This window comes from Papaver somniferum, chromosome 9 (genome assembly GCF_003573695.1).
Source record: "Papaver somniferum cultivar HN1 chromosome 9, ASM357369v1, whole genome shotgun sequence".
Taxonomy (NCBI): Eukaryota; Viridiplantae; Streptophyta; class Magnoliopsida; order Ranunculales; family Papaveraceae; genus Papaver; species Papaver somniferum.
This window is the reverse complement of record NC_039366.1, coordinates 68,828,086-68,850,163: the sequence shown is the minus strand read 5'-3', so window position 1 is coordinate 68,850,163 and position 22,078 is coordinate 68,828,086. Positions and strand designations below refer to the sequence as shown.

General features: G+C 35.8%; 1 long non-coding RNA gene across 1 annotated transcript; it reads right to left on the bottom strand.

Annotated features, from left to right (window-relative positions):
- Window positions 1-13,821: 13,821 nt before the first annotated feature.
- LOC113309281 lies at window positions 13,822-14,982 on the bottom strand. The gene is made up of 2 exons (XR_003340483.1): window positions 14,735-14,982; window positions 13,822-14,578 (listed from the first exon to the last, which is right to left on the bottom strand). It is a non-coding gene; the product is annotated as an uncharacterized LOC113309281 (long non-coding RNA).
- Window positions 14,983-22,078: the final 7,096 nt, after the last annotated feature.

Here is a 22,078-nt window from a genome sequence, read left to right as displayed (position 1 = left end):
ATTGTGCAGAGGATTTGCTTAACTCTTTAGATGAATCTATCTCGAAAAAACATTCACTCGACTTACAGGTAGTTTATAGACCCCTAGACTTCCAAAAATTACCTAATTTAGGGTTAAAATTGTGTGCTTCTAAAATTTTATTGGAGTACTTTGTATCTAAATACCCAGAGGAATTGCCTATTCCTGATACAGTGCATGAGTCAATTGATAATTCTCAGTCTCAATAGAATCCCCATATTTTGTTCTTTACGCATTTTCTTGTGCAGTAAAAACATGGTTTAGGGGTAAATATTTGTTTTTGATAGTTTCAGTGTCTCCGCATCGTTATAACATAAGTGTGAAGCTGTCATTTACAAATGTTGTATTTTGGGTCGATCCCCAAATTTTCAGGTTATTAATTTTTGGGGATCCTTTTTTGTACATTCCAGTAGGTGTATTTTAATTTCTTTTTCTTTTTATATTTTCATTTACTTTTTTTTCATCTTATGGATTTCCCATCTTAAATTTTGCATTGGATGACTCAATTACATCGAGGACAATGTAATGTTTAAGTGTGGGGGAGTGGTTAACGTTTTACTTTTCTTTTTCAGGAATTTCCTTGCATTTTATGACCAGCTGTGTAGCGGGTCTCCAAAAAAAAATTAAAAAAATTAAAATAAATAAATAATAATAATAATCAGCTGTGTAGCGGGTCTATATAAAAAAAAATGATTGTTAGGGTTATGACCAGCTGTGTAGCGGGTCTTTTCTTTGTTCTTGCATTATATGACCAGCTGTGTAGCGGGTCTTAAGAAAAAAAAAATTATGACCAGCTGTGTAGCGGGTCTCTCTATGTCTCTTATTATATGACTAGCTGTGTAGCAGGTCAGTTTTCTGTTTTCCTCGAGGACTAGCAAAATGTAAGTGTGGGGGAATTTGATAAGCACGAAAGTGCGACGTATTTTCACCCATAAATACATTAGCTGAGACTCTTTTTATCACTAATAAACTTGTTTTAGTTGTTTTTGGAAGAATAAGCTCTTGTGGAGAATTGGCTCGAAAAACTGTTATTTGCACCCGGAGGACACATCTTATTCGGACTCTCGATGTAGGTTAAGGGACACCTCAATTACTAAGGGGCGTCCAGTCGCTAAGGGCCACCTTCCTTACTATTTACACCCCATAAGACAAGTGCTAAAGGGACACCCATACAGGATTAAGGGGGAGTTCATCTTCAACAATTCAAATTTCAGTTTTGGCGGGAATTTTTGGCAGCAGCAAACCAGATTAGGGTTCGTGTTTTGGAGGAAATTTAATTAGATTCAATGGCTGAAACTTCATGGGATGACTGGATTAAACTCAACAGGGCTGGTAATGGTCTTCTTTTGGACCAAAACTGGCTAGAATAGTGGATTTAATGATTCAACAGATTCTCGGGTTTATCTTCCGGCGGAAACCCTGTTAACAATTTGGACAAGTTTGAGTAAGACTCGAGCGCTGGATTTGGTTGCTTCAGGCCTGTTTGGACAAAACATGGATGGTATATGTGATGGTTTCGATTCAGTTGGGATGGATACTCAAATTCGAACAAAACAGAGAGAGTTCAAACAAATTGGTTTATGTAGTATTCCACTGGATTTGGTTTGCATGAGTTCTACATGGATTCGATTGCTGATTTGGTTTACTATTATCCTGTTGCACTAAAACAGGACCAGTAAGTGACCTGGAATCGAAAAAAAAAAGATATCGTGTCCACACGATACAACAGGGAAGGAAAGAATATCGAGTATTATTGGATTATATTTCATTACGAAAGGATTTCGATATATCTTAAACAAGGAAAGATATCTTGAGCCAACTCAGTCAACAACGCACGAAGAGTATTCCCATTCCAAACTCGATCTGACAGGGTGTGAGATATTCCCGTGTTTACTGTGTAAATGGCCTGTGACTGCTCGTGTTTGACTCACTTTGTGACTTATTGGAGTTTGTTTTCTGCGAGAATAATTCGTGTAGGAGATATTTGACAGCAGCAAAAGCCGTGCAGAAGTAAAGAAGAAAAGAAAATCTCAAGTTTTTCCAAGAGAAATAATGAGAAGATATTTGCATTTAATCGGAGGATTTGAAGGTGTTATGAGTATAAATAGGTTTCACAGGATTCGTAGAAGTAACATCGAGAGTTTGGGGGCAGAGACTAAGCGTAAAATAGGAGGTTGTAGAGTGAATCATCACCTGCAGGAAGAATAAGCCACGAAGAAAATAAGACTGCAAACTGCAGTCGTTATTTCTAGTGTCTTATTTTTCCAACATCCCAGTGTCTTAAATTTTGTAACAGTCCATTGTAACAAGTAGCTTCAGTTTGCAACAAATATTGTAACAGTGATTTGTGTAACGCCTATACAGCGTTGCAGATTCATTGTTTTACTAATAAAAACACCATTTGAGCTATAAATCATATTTTTTTGAGTGTGTTTTTATCATGAGAAGCTAGACCCCAACACTGGGTCGACGGAGGAAGCCGGACTTCATACATGGGTGAATTTGTTTTATTTTCTATTTGACTTTTGCACTTAATTAAAATAGAATTATGATTTGAAAAAATTAGTTATTATTTTATTAGATGGGTCATGCTTGCTTAGATGTTTGATGTCCCATCCTTACGATTTATAACTAATGTTTGGAGAATCAACCTTGGCAAGAATAAGAGTCGATGTTGTTTTATTTGTCGAGCGATAATTGTTTGAGAATGAATAATTGAACCTATTGATATGAGTTTGGCCGAATCCTAGACCCAGTAACTCTCTATTTTATTCCTTTAAAATTAATCTTAACAAGTCTTAGAGTTCGAATCCTATTTACTAAAAAAACAACGACAATCAAAAATCTGAACCACACTTCTAGATCAAATATGAAGATCAATCAATCATGAAGGATAATCAAATGAATCTAATTGTGTCTCAAATATAATTGTTCAATTGTTCACTATCTCATAGAAATATATATGAACCAATTGAATCGAAATCGGTTTGATTCGTAATCGTACAAAGTACTTATACAAGAATCAATTCATGAATTTTAAAACACGGTTTGCAAAGATTGCATTCCTTAGATCATAAATGTTTTAGTTCATGATTATGAGAATCATACATGACCGATTTTAGAACTTTATAAATGTGTTCACCAACCAGGTACGAGAACAGAAGCTCCGGATCTTGGCATGTCAAGCCATTCGCAAACTCGGTTCGCAAACAGCCATCCCGGACCCAACTCAGGTAAAACCGTTCGCATACTAGGTACGCAAACAAGGTTCCCGATCCTTTTCATGTAAAACCGTCCGTATACTAGGTACGCAAACAAGGTTCCCGGACCTGAATCATTACAAAACAGTTCGTATACTAGGTATCATACCGTGTTGTATCCAGATATGGGTAATTGTTCTAAACTCTCATTTCAATCATTTAAACATCCTTGGAAGACGAAAATGGTTTTCTCACACAAACCATTAACTTCAAGTAATTTTCAAGTGATCGAATGATCAATACAAAACTCTCAAGCTAACATCAAATGACTGTCTCACACAAATTATATATGATATTCAAGGTAATTTTCACATGATCATCTTTTGACTTATATTTATTTCCCACCAAATAAATTATTTCCAACTAAACTCGTCAAGAATATGATGAACATAGCTAAAGCAAAAAGCTTCCAACACATATTTCGAGAAAAAGATAAGCGAGATAAACTCAACTCGATATATCAAATGTGTATAATGTAAAAGTCTATATAGCTGCACGACTTAGTCTCATTAGAAGATATAATAGAATAGACTTCTGAGTGATAGGTAAGTTTTAGTCTCCACATACTTTTTGTTGATGAAGTTCCTCCAAGATCCTCTGTAGATCTTCGTCTTCAATTGGTGAATGTCTTGAAGTCTAAATCTCAACTACACATTCTATCATAATCCGAGACATAGCTATAAGTAGACTAGAAATCAAGTATATAGTTTTGATCAACTAAACTTGACCAACAAGCTTGAGATAACAACGCTTGCGAGTTCGACCGAGCAGTGCTCTAACACATCTTCGTCCCTTTCCAACCTCATTCCTTATCCTATGTTCAAACACTACTTTCCAAACCAATTCCTTCACCCCCAATCCATAATATCATTAATACTATTTCATCTCAAACTTCATCCCCCTACCTATGTAACAGATTTGCTCCAGCTCAATCAATTAGGATTCACAAATCCAGAATCAATAATAATATCACCATTGATAATCCATCAACATAATTAGGCAGATGGAATGATGCTTTTATTGTCTCCTCCCCCTTTATGGTTTACTCATGGAACCAAATTGGTATTGCATTGTGTTTTGAGCTACACATAGCTATAAAGTTTCAGATTTTCCTCATCAATTCTTTTCATGCTATATTTCATGTGGATACTGAACTATCCAAGGCTAATATGGAGTTTAAATTTGTAGCAAATCATGTTACATATTCAGTTTTCCGGTGGCACGAGCATATTTGGAGCACTTCTGCAAACAAACATCATGAATTCAATATTGAAAGAGTGTCATTTCAATATTGGACACTGAAGCTTATGCATGCAATTGGTAAATTTTATGGAGAAATTTTACTTATCGATCCAGCAACCTTGAGATTGAAAAATTTAAGATCCATACGTATGCAAATCAGAAATAAAAAAGACAACAACTTAATACCAATGATGATCAACATTTTCTCAGGTAACAAGAAATTCACGGCTCACATATATGTAACTGGTAAGTCTTTGCCGGTTGATCAAAACTTCCTCTCACTATACCACCAACTAATGTGGATCTGTATTCAAGTGACTCAATCAATGGAAAATATGTTTTGCCTAATTTTTTGGAGGTTAGTCGAAGAAAAAAGAGAAATTTCTCCCGGCTTTTATTCCACTCTCTCAAGAATTTGTTACGCGAGCTCAAAATATGGTAACTTCACCAGCAAGCTTAACAGAATCTCTTACTTCAACGGGAAAAATATTCTAAAATCTTCCTCGAAAATCCGTACATCATGGCTCAAAGAAACATACCAAAATTATGAATAAATCAAAAAAGAAAGAGGTGACACCTAAACAAATTTTGTAGTGTGTCCAAGTTTTAAGTTCTGCAGTAGAGGATATTGCCTATTGGATACCATGATTGATCTTGATATGGATATCGATGTGGACTCTTCGCCCTCTGCATTCAAACTCTCAGTTGCTGAAACAAATATAATTCTGAAGAACCGAAAACCTAACCCATTGTTGAAACTCACCCAACTACTGAGATTGTTCCCCTCACACCCATCATACAGTCTCAACCCAACAATGAGATTGTTGCTTTATTTCCCATTCCACACTTCCACCTCGTGATAAACCTAAACCCCATCTCAGTACTACATTCTACCTCAACAACTCCTCTTATCCCTCTTTCCTCCATTTTTTTGATCAACATACCACTAAAAAAATTCACATCCCAATGTGGGTCATCACTGAAGTTATTCGTCTATTTGACTTGGGTATTAAACTAAGAATCAACTTCCAATCTATGCCTAATCATTCACGGAAATTTTTGACAACAAGAATATCCATATCTGGACTTATCAGTAAACCCATTCCCATACTACCTATGAAGAAAATACCAGAGGAAGATATTGCAGTTCAAACTATCATGGTTATGGATATAAGTGGTGAGATCCTTATTCACTAACCTTATGGACATGCAAGAACTTTCATGGTACAACTCGACAATGATCAAATGTCAACAACCTCAAGTTCAAGCACTCCAACATTTCTACCAGGTTTTGAACCTACAACACCTGAAGACATTGATAATGCTAGTTTAAGTTGTATGGAAGATATTCATAAAACTATTATTCCTAAGAGAATGATCATTGAATGCAAAATGGTTAGGTGTCTCAGATGCTACCATCAACACCTCTTTTCCGAAGTCAAGAAGATCATCTGCGAAAGTGAGGGATGTAAATGTTTCCCAATGAGTTTAAAGATCCTATCTTGGAATGTTAGAGGTCTTAACTCTAATAATAGAAGATTTATTGTCATAAAGATGTTGCAAATGATAAAATCTCCAATTATCATTTTACAAGACACTAAAATGGTGAACTTCCCTTCTTATGACATAAAACAGATTAATGGTTATCAAAATTTGGGTTAGACTTTCCAACAATCTGTTGGTAGTTCTAGTGATATGCCCACTCTTTGAGATAGAGATTTTGTGGAAGTTACTGATTCTTTAGTTGGTAAATACACTCAATCCATTTCTTGCATTAACAAATCAGATGGTTTTGAATGGGTCTTAACTTACGTTCGTGGACTTAATAAATCCTTTGAAAGAGCTGATCTTTGGGATAAACCAGAAAATGTATGCAGTTACTGGGATTTTCCATGGTGTCTTGGAGGAGACTTTAATGTTAGCTTGAAGTGTGATGATAAAAAAGCCTGCACTAGATAACCAAGAGCATGAAATATTTTGGAAAGTTCATAATCAATCATGACCTCATTGATCTTCCTGTGAAAGGTACAAGATACACCTGGTCTAATGGATAATCCAACACTATAAAGTCTAGACTTGATAGATTTCTTCTTTCCCCTTCCTTTGAAGCTCATTTTATTAGTTAAAGCTAGGCCAACCTCTAGTCACATTCCACTCCTTCTATATATTTCTGATCCTTCATAGGGCCCTAGTCCTTTTAGGTTTGAAGTTCTGTGGTTCTTGGAGAATGGTTTCATTAACTTGCTGGAAGAGTGGTGGAAGTCTTTATTTTGCAGGTACTCCTAGTTCAATTATTTGACAAAAGCTCAATGCACTCAAGGAAAAGCTGAGGATATGGAACAAAGAAATTTTTTGTTATACAAATACCAAATTGAATCTGATCTTTGATGAAATACAAGATATAAATGGTTATGTTGAGGATAATGTCTTGACTGAAGAAGTTGCTAAAGAGAAGATCAAGTTGAAGACAAAATTTGAAAAGGTATCAAAGATGGAAGAAATATCATGGAAGATTAAGTCCAACACAAAAATGGTTACAAGAAGGTGACAAGAATATCTCTTTTTTCATTATCTATGCGTCTGCAAGAAGTTTATTTAATAGAATCAAACAATTATATATATATAGTGAACTGATCTCAGGTAAAAATATTCTACAAGAGCACATAATCAACTATTATGAGCACTTTTTCACTGAGGAGGAGATTATAAGACCAGAATTAGAAGATATTGAGTTTGATAAGATTAATCAAGTTGAGTCTGACATTCTTGAAAGTAACTTTACAGAAGAGGAGGTTATCACAGACATAAAAGATCTTAGACATGATAAGGCACCTGGCCCAGATGGTTTTCCAGTAATGTTCTTTCTCAAATATTGGAGCTTCATTAAAGAGGATATCATGAATATTATTGTTTAGTTCTGCACAACTGGTAACATTGATCCTAAGCACAATTCAACTTTCATTACTTTAGTGCCAAAAAAAACTATAAAAGATTGTAGACCTATTTGTCTTTTGGCTAGTGTTTACAAAATCATTGCTAAGGTTCTTGCTACAAGACTTAAATTAGTAATGGATAAGATAATATCACCAGTTCAATGTGCTTATATATAAGGTAAGCAAATTATAGATGGTACCTGAATTTCTAATGAGCTTGTTGATTCTAGATTGAGGTCACAAAAGCAGGAATTGTTTGCAAGATTGACCTTGAAAAGGATTTTGATATGATCAATTGGAAATACTTAGAATCTGTGTTGGGTTAAATTGGTTTTGGGAGCAAATTGTGTAATTTGCTCAAGTTTTGTTACTCTACCAGTTCTTTCTTTGTCCTTATAAATGGTATTGTTTTTGTTTTTTTGAAAAGCTCTAGAGGAGTTAGATAAGGTTGTCGTGCTTCTCCACTTATCTTTAATATAGCTATGGAGGGTATCTCCAGATATTTGGATAGAGCTGCAAACATGAATCTCTTCAGTGGCTTCACTGTTTCTCCTTCCAGCTTGGTGGTGAATCATCTAGACTAAGCGGATGTGTTGATGGTGGATTTTCAACAAGGGAAAAAATCGTAAAATCATGATACTGCATGTTTCTGACCCGACTTCAGGAACGCATGTGACGATTCATGTTTTACGATCCGTGAACCATTCACGATCTCTGACTAAGTGAGTGTTCCTCTCAGAGAGCCATGATGAATATGTTTCTCGAAAGGCCTCCCAGCTGAGCATTCGATGCTGTACATTTCATCATGACCTCTATGTAGAATCAAATGATTGGGCGGTTCTCTAGACATAATTTTTTCTTAGAGAGCTGAACGCCTTCAGGACGTCACGCCGTTCGTTGTTCCCTGACTACATAGAGAGACCCACCTCTGCATAAAATAATGATTGGCCGGTTTTCTAGACATAATTGTTTGTTAGAGAGCTTAACGCCTTCAGGACGTCGACGCTGCACATTGTTCCCTGACTATGTAGAGAGACCGTGTATAGATTCAGGAGACTCTCTAGACATAATTGTTTGTTAGAGGGCTTAACGCGTTCAAGACGTCGACGCTGCACGTTGTTCTCTGACTATACACCCCTCGGAACGAATATGATGCTTCATCTATCTCATATCTCGATTCTGCAAATAGATTAATTCTATCGTGACACTCATCCACCGAATTCCTAGAAAATAATCTATTACATCTAATTACTCTGTTCCATGGCTATCCCTGGCTAGATTCCATAAATTAGTAATAGATAACCACTTTATCTTATTACTCCTGCTCCTTGAATTCCCCGGATGAATTCCATGGATTAGTAATAGATACACAATTCATTTTTATTGCTCCGTTTCATGAATCATTCTCCGCTGAATTTCATGAATTAGTAATAATTACTCAACAATCGGGCGTGTGGACTATCACCGAGTAAGCCCCAAAAAATGGTGCAAGTGTACTCAATGATGATGCACGAACGAGCACCCAAATGCACGAATGAGCATTCAAAATATGGATAAACGAGGAATCCTACACAAAATAGGAGAGATAAAATAATGATAATAAAATAAAAGGAGGCGTCTAGGGACTGGGCCCACCGGCCGGCCGGTCATGCCGCCGTTGTCGGTCCCCCATGCATCTTCCTTTATTTTTTTCTTATTTTATTACTTTCATAATCTCATGAAGATTCCTTCATTCGAGCAAATTTCCTTGTTTGAGCAAAACTCACGGTTTCTCCATATTTTCTCTCAAACGATGAAAAATAATAAAAGTAAGGGAAAGTGTCACGGGACCGGGCTACCTAGCTGGTCGGCCAAGCCCTATCCATGACCGGTCCCACACCTTGCAACCCCTTATTTTTCATAATTATTATTTCCCTCATCTCATGCAACTCCAGCGTTTTAGTATAAAACCCTAGTTTTCAATATTTGCTCAAACATTGCTCAAACCATGAAAAAACCAAAAAGTCAAACGATCACACGACCGACTAGGCTACTCACGTAAAATATTAAAATATTATAATTTTAATATTTTCAAAATATTGATCAAACGAGCAAAGTCCTACTTGCTCATTCGAGCAAAATCAAGAATTTCAGTCAAAGATCAAACTCTTCTGAAAATCCAAAATATTGCTCAAACGCACACCAGAAAATACCAAAACTCTCAGGACTGAGACACATACATTATGGTGACACGGACATGCTTCCTTGACCGACCAAGGCCAGCCCTAAGGCTTGCAAGGAGCCGATCCCACACATCTTTATAGTTCTGACCTAATTTGCTAAATTGCTCATATTGGGTCCAAACTCTTTCCAACCAACTTGAAATTTGCTCAATCGACCGTCAGCTGGTCCCACACCTCCAAGGGACGGTTCTATGCTCCCTTGGCCGGTCCTTCACTTCTCCGTAATTAGGTTTGATCACCTAATGCTCAGACGAGCATTATTCTAATAAGTGATTAAACCAGCATTTAATCATCCTTTCACCAACCGGTCAACAAAGGACTTTGGTGCACGCTCACTCGAGAACATGGGCGCAACATGGTCGTCCATAATCCCATGTATCCGGTCACTCCTTCACTCAGTGGCCTATTTTTAATAAATCATCAATTGATGAAAAATTGATCAAAATTAAGGTTTCAAACAAATGCTCTGCAAATCATGATTTTGAGAAATTTCATACACTAATAAATTTATGTTGACCCAACAATCAACATATGGATTATTTATATAATATTTGGTAGGCTACCAATATTTTCATTAATATTTTATTGGGTCACGTTACTAATAATTCATCTTAGAAATACTTGCTCAGTTGCTCGAATATTGATCCAACTATCAATATTCAGTAATTTATCGAATTGAGCAATACTTGCTCAGTTGCTCGAATATTGATCCAACTATCAATATTCAGTAACTTATCGAATTGAGCAATACTTGCTCAGTTGCTCAAATGTTGATCCAACTATCAATATCAGTAATTTGTCGAATGAGAAATACTCCCTCAAATGCTCGAATATTGATCTAACTATCAATATTCAGTAGTTTACCGCCGAATATTGATTCAACTCAATATTCAACAATTCATCGAATTTACGATATTTGCTCAGACGAGCAATATCAACATCATTCAAGAACTATACGTTTGACAGGTTCAATCCATGAATCACTGAGCATTCGTCAATCATGCTCAATTCAACAAAACTTAGACTCACTGTTTAATCAAGTCAATGACTGGCTAATCAATTGCACGTCTGCTTTGCAGACTCCACGTTCGTGAGATATCAATCACGTCATATGGGGGATATCAATTAGGGTTTTGGTCTGGCAGCCTACAACACGTGTGTTCATCCACGATGAGAAATGTGAGTAAGTTGTGCAAGCGGTTGAGGGAGTTAACAAAGTAGTGGGTGGATGATCAATCAAGGCTCCATACGACATGAAACTGATTTTACCACGATCTCCCACTTCCCCACTCTTTCACTCAAGAAACCGTCACACTTACTGGGATCAATGTGTTTACTATTCTGACAATATAAATAAGTCCAAAATCGATGATTGAGGACACAACAATTTTCTCGATCGAAACTTATTTACACAGTTCACATACTTGCAGAAACCTTCAACACATCCACAATCCTTGATCATCATTGATCCCACAATTCTCAGCTTCCCTCTTACAGATCAACCCATCTCCCTCTTTGTGACCGAATTGACTCTGGAACGGCCATTGACTTGGTTTAGGTCGGAGTCCTACAGATTGGTCTCTCGAACTCAAAGCACTCCCGTGCAGTGCATCTGTGTGAGGTTAAGCAGTTTGCTCGGTTGAGGAGTCTCGCCCGAACCGTCGTCTCATCACTTTCCTAAAAAACCAGCAAATCATTTTTCCCCATCTACAGGATGATACAATATTCTTCAATAACAATAGCAAAGATGAATTACATAATTTATTCTCTGCACTACATTTTTTTTTTATACATAGCTGGTTTAAAATTGATACTTTAAAGACAAGACTCATTGTCATTGGAGATGTGTCAGATTTGGATCTTGGGATGCTGAACTTGGTTGTGTAACAGATTCTCTCCCTTTCCAGTACTTGGGAATGCCTCTCGGTGCAAAATCCAATTCAAAGCAGTTATGGGATCAAGTTATTGAGAAGTTTGATGCCATATTATCTTTGTGGAAAGGTGTAATCTATCTAAAGGTGGTAAGATGGATTTACCTAAATGTATTTTATCCTCTTTACCTTTATATTACTTCTCTCTTTTCAAGGCACCAGCTTCAGTAATTAAAATCGTAAACAAGAAGATGAGAGACTTCTTATGGGATTATGATTCAAGCTCAAAAACTTCTCATCTTATCAAGTGGGAGATAATTTATATTTCAATTGAGAAAGATGGTCTTGGTGTGTGCAATTTGAAGATTATGAACTTAGCCAAGCTTGTTAAACGGTGTTGGCGTTTTGGAGTAGAAAGAAACGGGCTATGGCTCAGGATCATTAAAGATAAATATGGTGATAATTTCTCATGTTGGATTCCAAATACTGTTAAATCCTCTTTTGGAGTGTCATGATGGAGAGTTATTTCTTCTACAAGTAATCTCATCTCGGAAAATACTACTTTAATTATCCACTCTGGCACAAGTTGCATTCTGGAATGATCATTGGAGGAGCAGTAACTCATTGAACAAAATCTTTCCGGCACTTTACAAGGTGGTCAGGAACAAAAACTCCACAATTGCTGACATGATCAACATGGATGGTAACTGGCACTTTGACTTCAATAGAAATCTATCTGCTACAAAAGCTATGGATCTGGCCACTCTTCTTTTGTAGATTGACGATGATCCTCCAACTCTGGATACTTTACCAGATACTAGAAGATGGTCTATGCATGCTTCATTGTATTCTTACTTGGTTGCAGATTGGTGTAGAGAATTTTTCTCAATCTTTTATTTGGAAACCTGAAATTCCTCCCAAAGTTAAATTTTTGGTTTAGTGTGCAACACATGGAAAGCTCAATACTTTAGATAATCTCAACAATAAATGTCTCACTATCTACAACAGCTGCATTCTTTGTGGGGATGCTGAAGAATCTCATGAACATCTGTTCACTGTAAAGTTGCTAGGAAAATATGGAATTCACTTACTCCATGAGAAGGTTGGGCATGGGTTTTTCCTAACTCTATGTACTCTCTATCTCATTGTTGGGATCACAAAATCTTTTCTTGTCAAGGAAGTCTTATTTGGAGTCTTATTCCAGCAACTATTATCTGGATTATTTGGAGAGAAAGAAATTGGCGGACTTTTGAGAAAGATTACTCCTTTAAGACTGATCAAGATCTGGTGATTGATGCTAAATCTCTAGTACTCAGTTGGGAAGCTGCAACAGGGAAAATAGTACACTTAAATACACAATAAATGGGATTCAATATTTGTGTAATCTCCAGTAATTTTCATTTTGTTTTCGTTTTTTTTCTCTTTTCCCTTGGCTACATTTGGTAGCCACTTCGTAAATTTTATCTTCTAGTAATATTCTTCTCTTCCGATCAAAAAAAAAATTGCGAAAAGAGGACTCATTGGAAAATGATAATGAATTTAAAGGGGCTCGGGGAGCAAGGACCTTTAATCATTAAAAATAATTAAAAATCTTACAGATTTAATGCAATACAAGGGCCTTTAATAATTAAAAAAGATTTCTTAATCAAATCTGTGTCTCTTTCAAGTCTTTTATAGTTATAATCACCAAGCAGTATCCCCAATTTAGGCTCTTATTTATTTATTTTTATTTTTTTTTTCGAAAAAGAGACTAGCCTCATAATTTGTATTGATAGAACAGATTTAGGTAATCGAAAACCTTACAAAGATTATTTAAGATCATAAAACAGTCACACATGTTATAGTATTTCCACAAATTCTTTCCAATCAAATCTATCCCGTCAGATCTAAAAACAGTTTCAAAAAACCTTCTCTCTCGCAAAGGAGAGGACCAAACATATAGGGTCAAATTGATTTTGAAAACAAAATCAGAATGTGTCAAAGCACAAAGCGGTGACTGGATAGAATCCAACCCAATGTTCCTCAGATCATGTAAACAACATGAACTGGCGTTTTTAAAGTTTAGATTTCCTAGTACAATCAAGGTAACTGTTACCCAGCTAATAGTAACAATATCCAAAATGTAACCAGAGTGTCTCAAGTAGTAACCGAAATGTGTCAAGTAGCTGTGGTAGTCTGAATCGGTCTTTAGATGTCTGTAACAGAAAGTATCGGACTGACTCGGCGTTGGAAATGTGGTAACAGTTGAAGTAGAATATGAACTGGATGATAATCTTGATCGAGTTGGTATTGTCTTTGTTTTCATTTCTAAGCCTAAAACAGGTAAAACTATAACAAGAGGACCAACATAATAGCAATACATACTAAATCTAACACAAGAGATATGGAAATTCTCTCAACACCATAAATAAAAAATATAGCAGATCTGAAACCTGTCGGTGTATTTGAAGCCGATGCCAAAGCTGTTGTTAACACTTCCAATTGATCAGTGGTTATATATGAAGCTGATGAAAAGCTGTGATTGATTCTCTGCCAAAAAATGCAAACCAAACCCATGAGGCAATTCGAATACTGAGCACAACCAACAACAAAAAGAAGATTCTAAGGATTGTTGAAAATATGTTGACTGGAAAAATTCTTCCACAGAGAACAATGAACACGCCGGAGAAGTGACGGAACTTCTGATTCTGCCGGAAAAAATCACCATCAATCTTGCGGTAAACGCCGATAAGAGCATGACCCAATCTTAAAATCCCCATGGCAGAGAAGATTTCAAACCTCAAGTTAGGGAATAAGAAATCAAACAGAGAACACATAATACTAGTACTAGTCCTATTATCCAGTGAAACCGAGATTTAAGAAAATGAATTACAAACTACTGAAGTTAGATACAATCATAATCAAAGCCGATAACAAATGTAGTGGCCAATTTGCTGCAAGTCACCGGAGAAGAAACTACTGAGCACCTTGGTCGGGGATCATTACTGAAAGAGACTGGAAGCCCTCTTCAACCAACGATGTACCAAACCAAACTTTAAGATTGCAACAGCAACAAACCGAAAAATCAAAATCAACAACTGAAAAATCTAAAAATTATCCAAGAAAACTAGAGACCAGAAAGAATAGGTAAATACAAGCTTGGGATTGAGGATCTTATTTATTTAAGTATAGATGTTTAAGGCTCTTACTTGTTTCAAGTAAAGATGTACAAACAGTTAGTAGTTCAACCAGGACACCAATCTCAGATATGCATATGGAATCTCAAATAGGCATGAAGTATCCTACTCTAGTAGTCCTCTTGAATGGATCAACTCCAACTTATTAGATTCAGTTCCCTCAAGCATTCCATGTACCCATTTTCTGTAGTTAGCGGTAATTATGGAGCTAAGTTTTTATATGACACGAGACAGGAGATCACAACAAGGAGAGAGAAAGAAGTATATTCAACTCAATATCAATTTATAGTTAAGATCCCATGAAAATTATTGATAAAATGTCGTAAAACTCTAACCTATTGTAACAATCCTCTTAAAGGGGCAAAGGGGCGGCATGATCCATTAGAGGGGCGGCAACTTAATAAGACAAAAAAGATCATTACATGATAATACATGCCACCCCTTATCAAAAAAATGAAAATGACAAATTAACCCTTATTATTAATAATCAAGATTAGTGATGATAATCAAGATTAGTGTTGATAATTAAGATTAATGTTGATAATTAATTTTCACTTATAATAATTCTAAAATGAGATTTTTAGAGTTGAAAAAAAGTTGTGAGGAGAAGAAAAAAGACATTTTTTGTGAAACCCTAGATTTTGATTCACTCAACCAAAATGAGTGATTCCAATGACAAATTTGAGATGGGTGAATCTCTAAATTAGTTCCCATTAGTTTTTTGTCGCTCAAAATTATCTAAAGTACGTAAAAAAATCGAAACTTTTAAAATTTCATAAGAACTTACGGTTGGAATTTAGCTCGTTACCAACCGTAACTCGCAGTTACGGTTCCAAAAGTATCGAATACCAACCGTAACTGGTTCAATTTGAGGAAAACTCAATCGTAATACCAGTTACGGTTGGTAGAATGACAACATATAGCAACCGTAACAAATTACGGTTGGTAACTAATGAATCGAGATCAACCGTAATTAACCTACGGTTGGTAAGGTTATTTGAGTTACAAGTCCTCAAATACGGTTGGTAACAGTGATGCAATTACAAACCGTACGTAAAAAGAAAATGAAACATCCAGGACAACTTACGGTTCGTAACTTAAGTAACGAGACCAACCGTAAGTAATTTACGGTTGGAAAAAAAATTCGTAACTGAATATTTTATCTCAAAATCAAGAACTTACGGTTGGTATTTGAGTTAAATGAACCGTAACATCAACCAAATCTATAGTTACGGTTCCAATTGGAGTTATTACCAACCGTAACTCACATGCAACACAGAAATTTCAATTTCAATTTTGATCCAAAACCCTAATTTTTGATACAAAACTAACTTAAGTCAAACACAATAAACAAAACCCTAACTGGGTCTTTTGGAAATATAGTTTTCTATCAACGATTATCAATTTTTGAAAGCTCTGATTAATTGAGGACGATGAAAATTTCAATTTTAATGGAGGAGGAGAAGAGAAGAGAAAATGAAAAAAATCAAAAAAACTGTTTTGATTTTTCTGATTCCATTAGGTTAAAAATAGGAGTAGGGTAATCTGGTCAATTTACACCCCCTATAGGACATCCCCTAACCAATAAGAGGGACATTGCTATCACCCTTGCCGCCCCTCCAATGGACATGCCGCCCCTTTAACAGGATTGTATTGTAATTCGCATGAATAGTTTGTCCATAACTATTGCATGTATAATAGTAATAGCTTGCGTTCTAAATGTGATATCTTCGGTGGTTGATTTGGTGAGTAACGGGTGAAACCCGTGGATTTGGTTTCATCCAAATCCAATTCATTGAAATGGCGGGCGCTAGATTTGCGTCCACGTCCGGTTCATCACCCGCTAGTCGACGGGTAGGTGGATTGGATGCGGATAATCCACGGATTTATTTGGTTTACAAAAAAATTTGGAAAATAGGTTAGAAAATAAGATATTAACACTTTTATAATTTTTAAAAAAATAGGCTAGAAAATTAAACATTAACACTTATATAAAATGGATTTCATTTCTTTTAAAGAGAAATCGATTTTAAATCTTCAAGTTGGAACGATGTTGTGTTAGTTGCTGCTTGTGAATTGTTGCAAAAAAAAAAAGCAATCAGGTTAGAAAATCAAACATTAGCACTTACATAATTTATAAAATATAAAAACATCCATATATATGCTATATTTTTTCATTTATCCCTAACCTAGCTGGTGCGGGTATTCAATGGACTTTTAGATTCGCTCCTGGACCCAACCCAATATTCATTGAGTTTTCAAAAATATATCCATGTCCAGCCCACTCATAAACGGGTTGGAAGTCCACACTCCAAATTGTGAGTGGGTTGGGTCGAATTGACGGTTTAGGGTTCATATGCTCACCCCTGAGGTCCATTATACATTGAGATTCATCCGAGAAGAGTTTAGAACTATGGGTATGATCGATAGCCATAGTTCAGTTACCCCCACACATGGGCATTGCCCATTACTTCAACTAAGATCATATAGATCAGGAACAGTTTTTTCGGGGACCAGCCTTTTTTTGGGGACCATTATTTTATTTTGGGTAAGACATTAGAAGTAAATCTAGGTCACCCTTATCTCAATATTTATATTAATACCAAAATTATCCTCCTGATTATTTTTGTATAATGATTAGTTAATGTAATTAATCATTGATTAAGGTTAAATTAATAGATGATTGTATTTAAAAGAAATAGAATTATTGAGTGACCAAAGTAATAGAAGAAGAAGAAGAAGAAGAAGATGGAGAAAAAAATTATTTTGAGATGGGTAAATATGGAGAAAAAACATTCTCTCGGTACCGAAATATGCTTGTAACTTAGTGAATGTTGTTATAAATGGCCTAAAATATCGTCAAAATCAAATTGTAACAAAAAATTTCAACCAAGTCAACAAAGTTCGGTTATATTATATGAAGAACATGTAACCGAACTTTCTGTAAATGTAGTTCGGTTAATAAATCCAAAATCACAGGCAACCGAACCAAAGCTTTAATGGAGTTTTTGTTTCTGCAAATGTAGTTCGGTTGGGACATTTTTTGCGACGTAACCGAACCCAAAGTTCGCTTGAGACATTTTTTTCGCGACGTAACCGAACTTTTTTGCAACGTAACCGAACTTTTTGCGACGTAGCCGAACTCAAAGTTCGGTTGGGACATTTTTTGCGACGAAAACGAACTTTTTTTTGCGACGCATTTGAATTTTTTGCGACGTAACCGAACTCAAAGTTCGGTTGGGACATTTTTGCGACGTAACCGAACTCGATGTTCGGTTGGGATATTTTTTGCGACGAAACCGAACTTTTTGCGACGTAACCGAATTCTTTGCGATGAAACAAACTTTTCTCTGGAAAAAGAAAAACCTCCATTAAAGTTGAGTTCGGTTAGTTCGACAAAGTTTTTCACATAATTCCTAACCGAACTTCTCTCTACAACTTCCATTTTCAACTCATTTTGGTGATTACTTCTCATTTTTTCAACCAAAAACGATATATATATACATAGTTTGATGATATATATATATATATATATAGAGAGAGAGAGAGAGGTGGTGGTGGTTGTTGGTGGTGGTAGTCGGAGATGGTAGGTGATGGTCGGTAGTGGTGGCGGCGGCGATGGGAGGAGGTGGTGGTTATTTATATATATATATGTGTATATGTATATATGTGATTATTAGGTTAGTTTTAAATTAAGTTAGGTTAAGGATAGGTTAGTCATTTCCACATTTTAGAACACCCCTTATAACTATAGGGAAAGTGGCCATGTAACTACACAAGACGCAATCAAAGCAAAAACGATTTGATTCACTCGAATCGGTTCATGAACTATATAACCACGGTTTGCAATTTGGATTCCTTAGTTAATATGCATAAGTTCACAAACATCGTTTTTAGATATAATCTACTCAAGTTCGCGGACTGGGTTCGCGACTTAAGTTCCCGGACGGAGTTCACAAACTCCAACAGAAATTCTCGGGACGAGAACTTCCCATAGTTCGCGGACTGAGTTCGCGGACTTGGCTCACGCCACCATGCTGGTTCTCTTGATCGACAAAGTTCACAAACTTCGGTTCAAGGAATAAGGACTTATACATATATGTGTTTCCACAACAATGCTTATATCTTTCAATGGTTATATAATCTAAACTCTCATTTCAATCATTGAAACATTCTTAGAGGACGTTGATATTCTATAGTTGTTATTTACAAACTATTTTTCGTCAAAGTAAGCAATTTTCGAAGTGATTGAAACTTGGCATTACTTTCGTCACTTGGTAAAGATGAACTTGGCTAAAGAGAAAGCTTACCAACACATATTTCGAGAAATAGATAGGCGTGATAAACTCAGCTCGAAATAACAAATGTGTATAATCTAAGTTTATATAGCAAAACGACTTTTGTCTCAAGATAGGAGATAAATAGACTTTTGAGTGATAGATAAGTTCAAGTCTCCACATACCTTTTAGTCGATGAAGATCCACCGGTTCCTTGAGTAGCACTTCGTCTTGTATGATGATTGCCATGGAGTTCTTGAGATCATTGTAGTTGCAGGAAATCCCACAACACACCCCTTGTATTATCATGACTATAATTTCTAGATCTAAACTTATTTGATATGAAAATAAAGATAAAAATAATGAAAATAGAAAATAAGACACAAGATTTATGTGGTTCGATCAATATGATCTACATCCACGGAGTTAGGGATCTTCACTATGATTTTTTGTAATTACATATGGATTACAATTGAGACTCCATTAATGAGTATTTGGAGCTCTCTAGATCTAGTTTTTGGGGAAGAAGATGAATACAAAAGAGAAGGTTGACCTCCCTTTCTCTCTCTACAAAACGTGTCTCTCTACAAAGTGTGTCTCTCCTTTTTCTTTTTTGATTATCCTCCTTTCTCTCTCTTGCCTTTCTCTTTATATAGGTATTTACATAATGGATGACAGCTCATATATGGTGGGGTACAGCTAACATTTCCCCTAATTTCGGATCTGGCTTGCGGTATTTCGCAAACTTACAAATGTTAACTTCGCAAACATCCTAAATTTCGCACGATCATCATACTTTTCTCACGTTTTTAGCTGACATCGTTTATCATGTCATTTCAGAAATTGTTCTGCGACACTGTTGTAGTTGCAGGAAATCCTACACTACACCCCTCATATGATTTCATTACTACTCAACTCATTTTAGATTTACACTCTTAATTTTATTGATCAATCTTTGAATGTTCTTACAAGAAAAGATAAAATAATCAAGAATGACTTCTGCTATAGACTTTCTATCTCCTATTTACTCGTTTCTTACTCAAATAAGATCTCTCTTTCCTTTACAACTGAACGACTATTTATAGGGAAATACATAGTGGATGACAGCTAATCTGTCCTTTATTTTCGGAAATGACTTGTGATATTCTCGCAACTTTACAAATATTAATTTCGCAAGCTCTCTAATTTTCGCAGGACTATCACATCTTTCTCGTGATCTTAGCTGACGTCATTTATTATATTCTTTCTGAAATTGTTCTGGCGCTGTTGTATTGTGTTGTTGATAATTTCGCTGAAATATTGTCGTTGCGAGATTCTGATCCTACATCTTGCCTCTTCTCATATCTTTTCTTCGAAGTAGAGAATGATGTGAGAAATGCCGCAGCTGTTCTCCTCTTCATATTCTGCATTTATCACACGTATTCTTTCTTCCATCTATTTCTTGACACGTCTTTTGTAACCGTTTCTTTTTAACTGCTTATCTCTTTCCGTATTAATCGTATTTATTTTCTCGAGGAGAAATTCCCTCTATATATATTCCTTCTCACTCTTTTTTTTTCTTTCTTTTTATTTTCTCTGCAACTTCATCGTTCTTCTGCAAATTCCATTATTGCAACTTTTCTTCTTTCTTCTTCAATCTTTTTAAGTTCTTCTTCATCTTCATACTATTTCTTCTACAGATCTTCATCGTTCGTAATTTTCTTCGAAACAATCTCCCTGCTATTGTTTTCCATGGATTCATCAAGGTTAGTTTTTCTTTTTTCTTCTTTATGGGTTTTGTTGAAATTGATCTTGTTTATTGCCTTATTTGATGTTGTTTATGTGATTCCCATACTCTTGTTATTTCAGCAAAAGCGCCTCCAACACTAGATTTACAGTTCAGAACCCTAACATTCCCAAATCGCAGCATAAGGTTGTTGCGCATAAAAGAAAGTCTGCGAATGAGAAGGTAGTAAGAAACACTATCCTTTTATAATAAAAATATTGTTGCCTGTGTTTCTTATCTGGATTATAATTCGCAGGGTGATAAAGATGTCAATAAACCTTTCAAGAAATATCGCCACCTTAAAACTGTTCCAACTTCTGTTCCCTTCCACTTACTCATCTCTTCTAAATCTCCTGCGACATCTTCGCAAGATAAACCTTTATCTCCAATTCGCGAAAAAGCTGCCTCAGACTTCATTTCTTCAGCTGACCTTTCAATGATTGAAAACCCCCTTGTTGATCCTTCTGTGAATGAAACCTCTTCTCTTCCCATTGAGAATGTTTCTCAACCTTCTATCACTACCAGTTCTCTACCTAAGTTTCTTCCTCTTTCGAAAGAAACAGTGGAAGGGATAGATATTGCTTTCAAAATTTTATCTGAAGTCCTGGATGATGTCAAGAAGTCTTCTACTGATCCTATCAAGTCTAATGTTTGTGAAATTCTGAGCAAGCATTTAGGTTCTGACAGAGCTGCTTCGCAGACAACTTTGGAAAAAGAATGTAATGTTCTTCGTCTCGAAAATCAAAAGCTTCAGAATGTCTTGCTGGATCGTGACAATCTTCGCAAGAAGAATGATGAATTGAGAGGTATGATTTTCTTATTTGTGTCTTTAATTTGCCTTTTTAATGGTTTTATCCTTCCCATATTTAATTATCCTTGAAATCCCTCTTTCGCATGTTAAGCCTTAAACCAGAAACGAATAATGGAGAGATATCAATTTGAATATGCCGTTGAAGAAGCCCGTGTTGATAAAGAAATTTTGATGCATCAATATAACCAATTAGATAACCTCTATTCATATTCCCTTGATCATATAAATAATCTTACCAATGAAAATACCCAATTAGTTCAAAAACAAGATTTATTAAGTAATGAAGTATCTCGCCTTTCTTATTCTTTAACTAACGCTAATTTAGGGATGGAAACTTTATCAGATGAGAATAAAACCTTATCTTAAGAGAAGCGAACTTATTTAAACAAGATGGCAATATCTTCGCAACAACTTAGCATTCTTCAGAAAGTATGTGATGACCAAGAGCAATCTCTTCGCTCTTTGAGAAATGAACTTAAAGAAGTAACAGAGTTATCTATCGC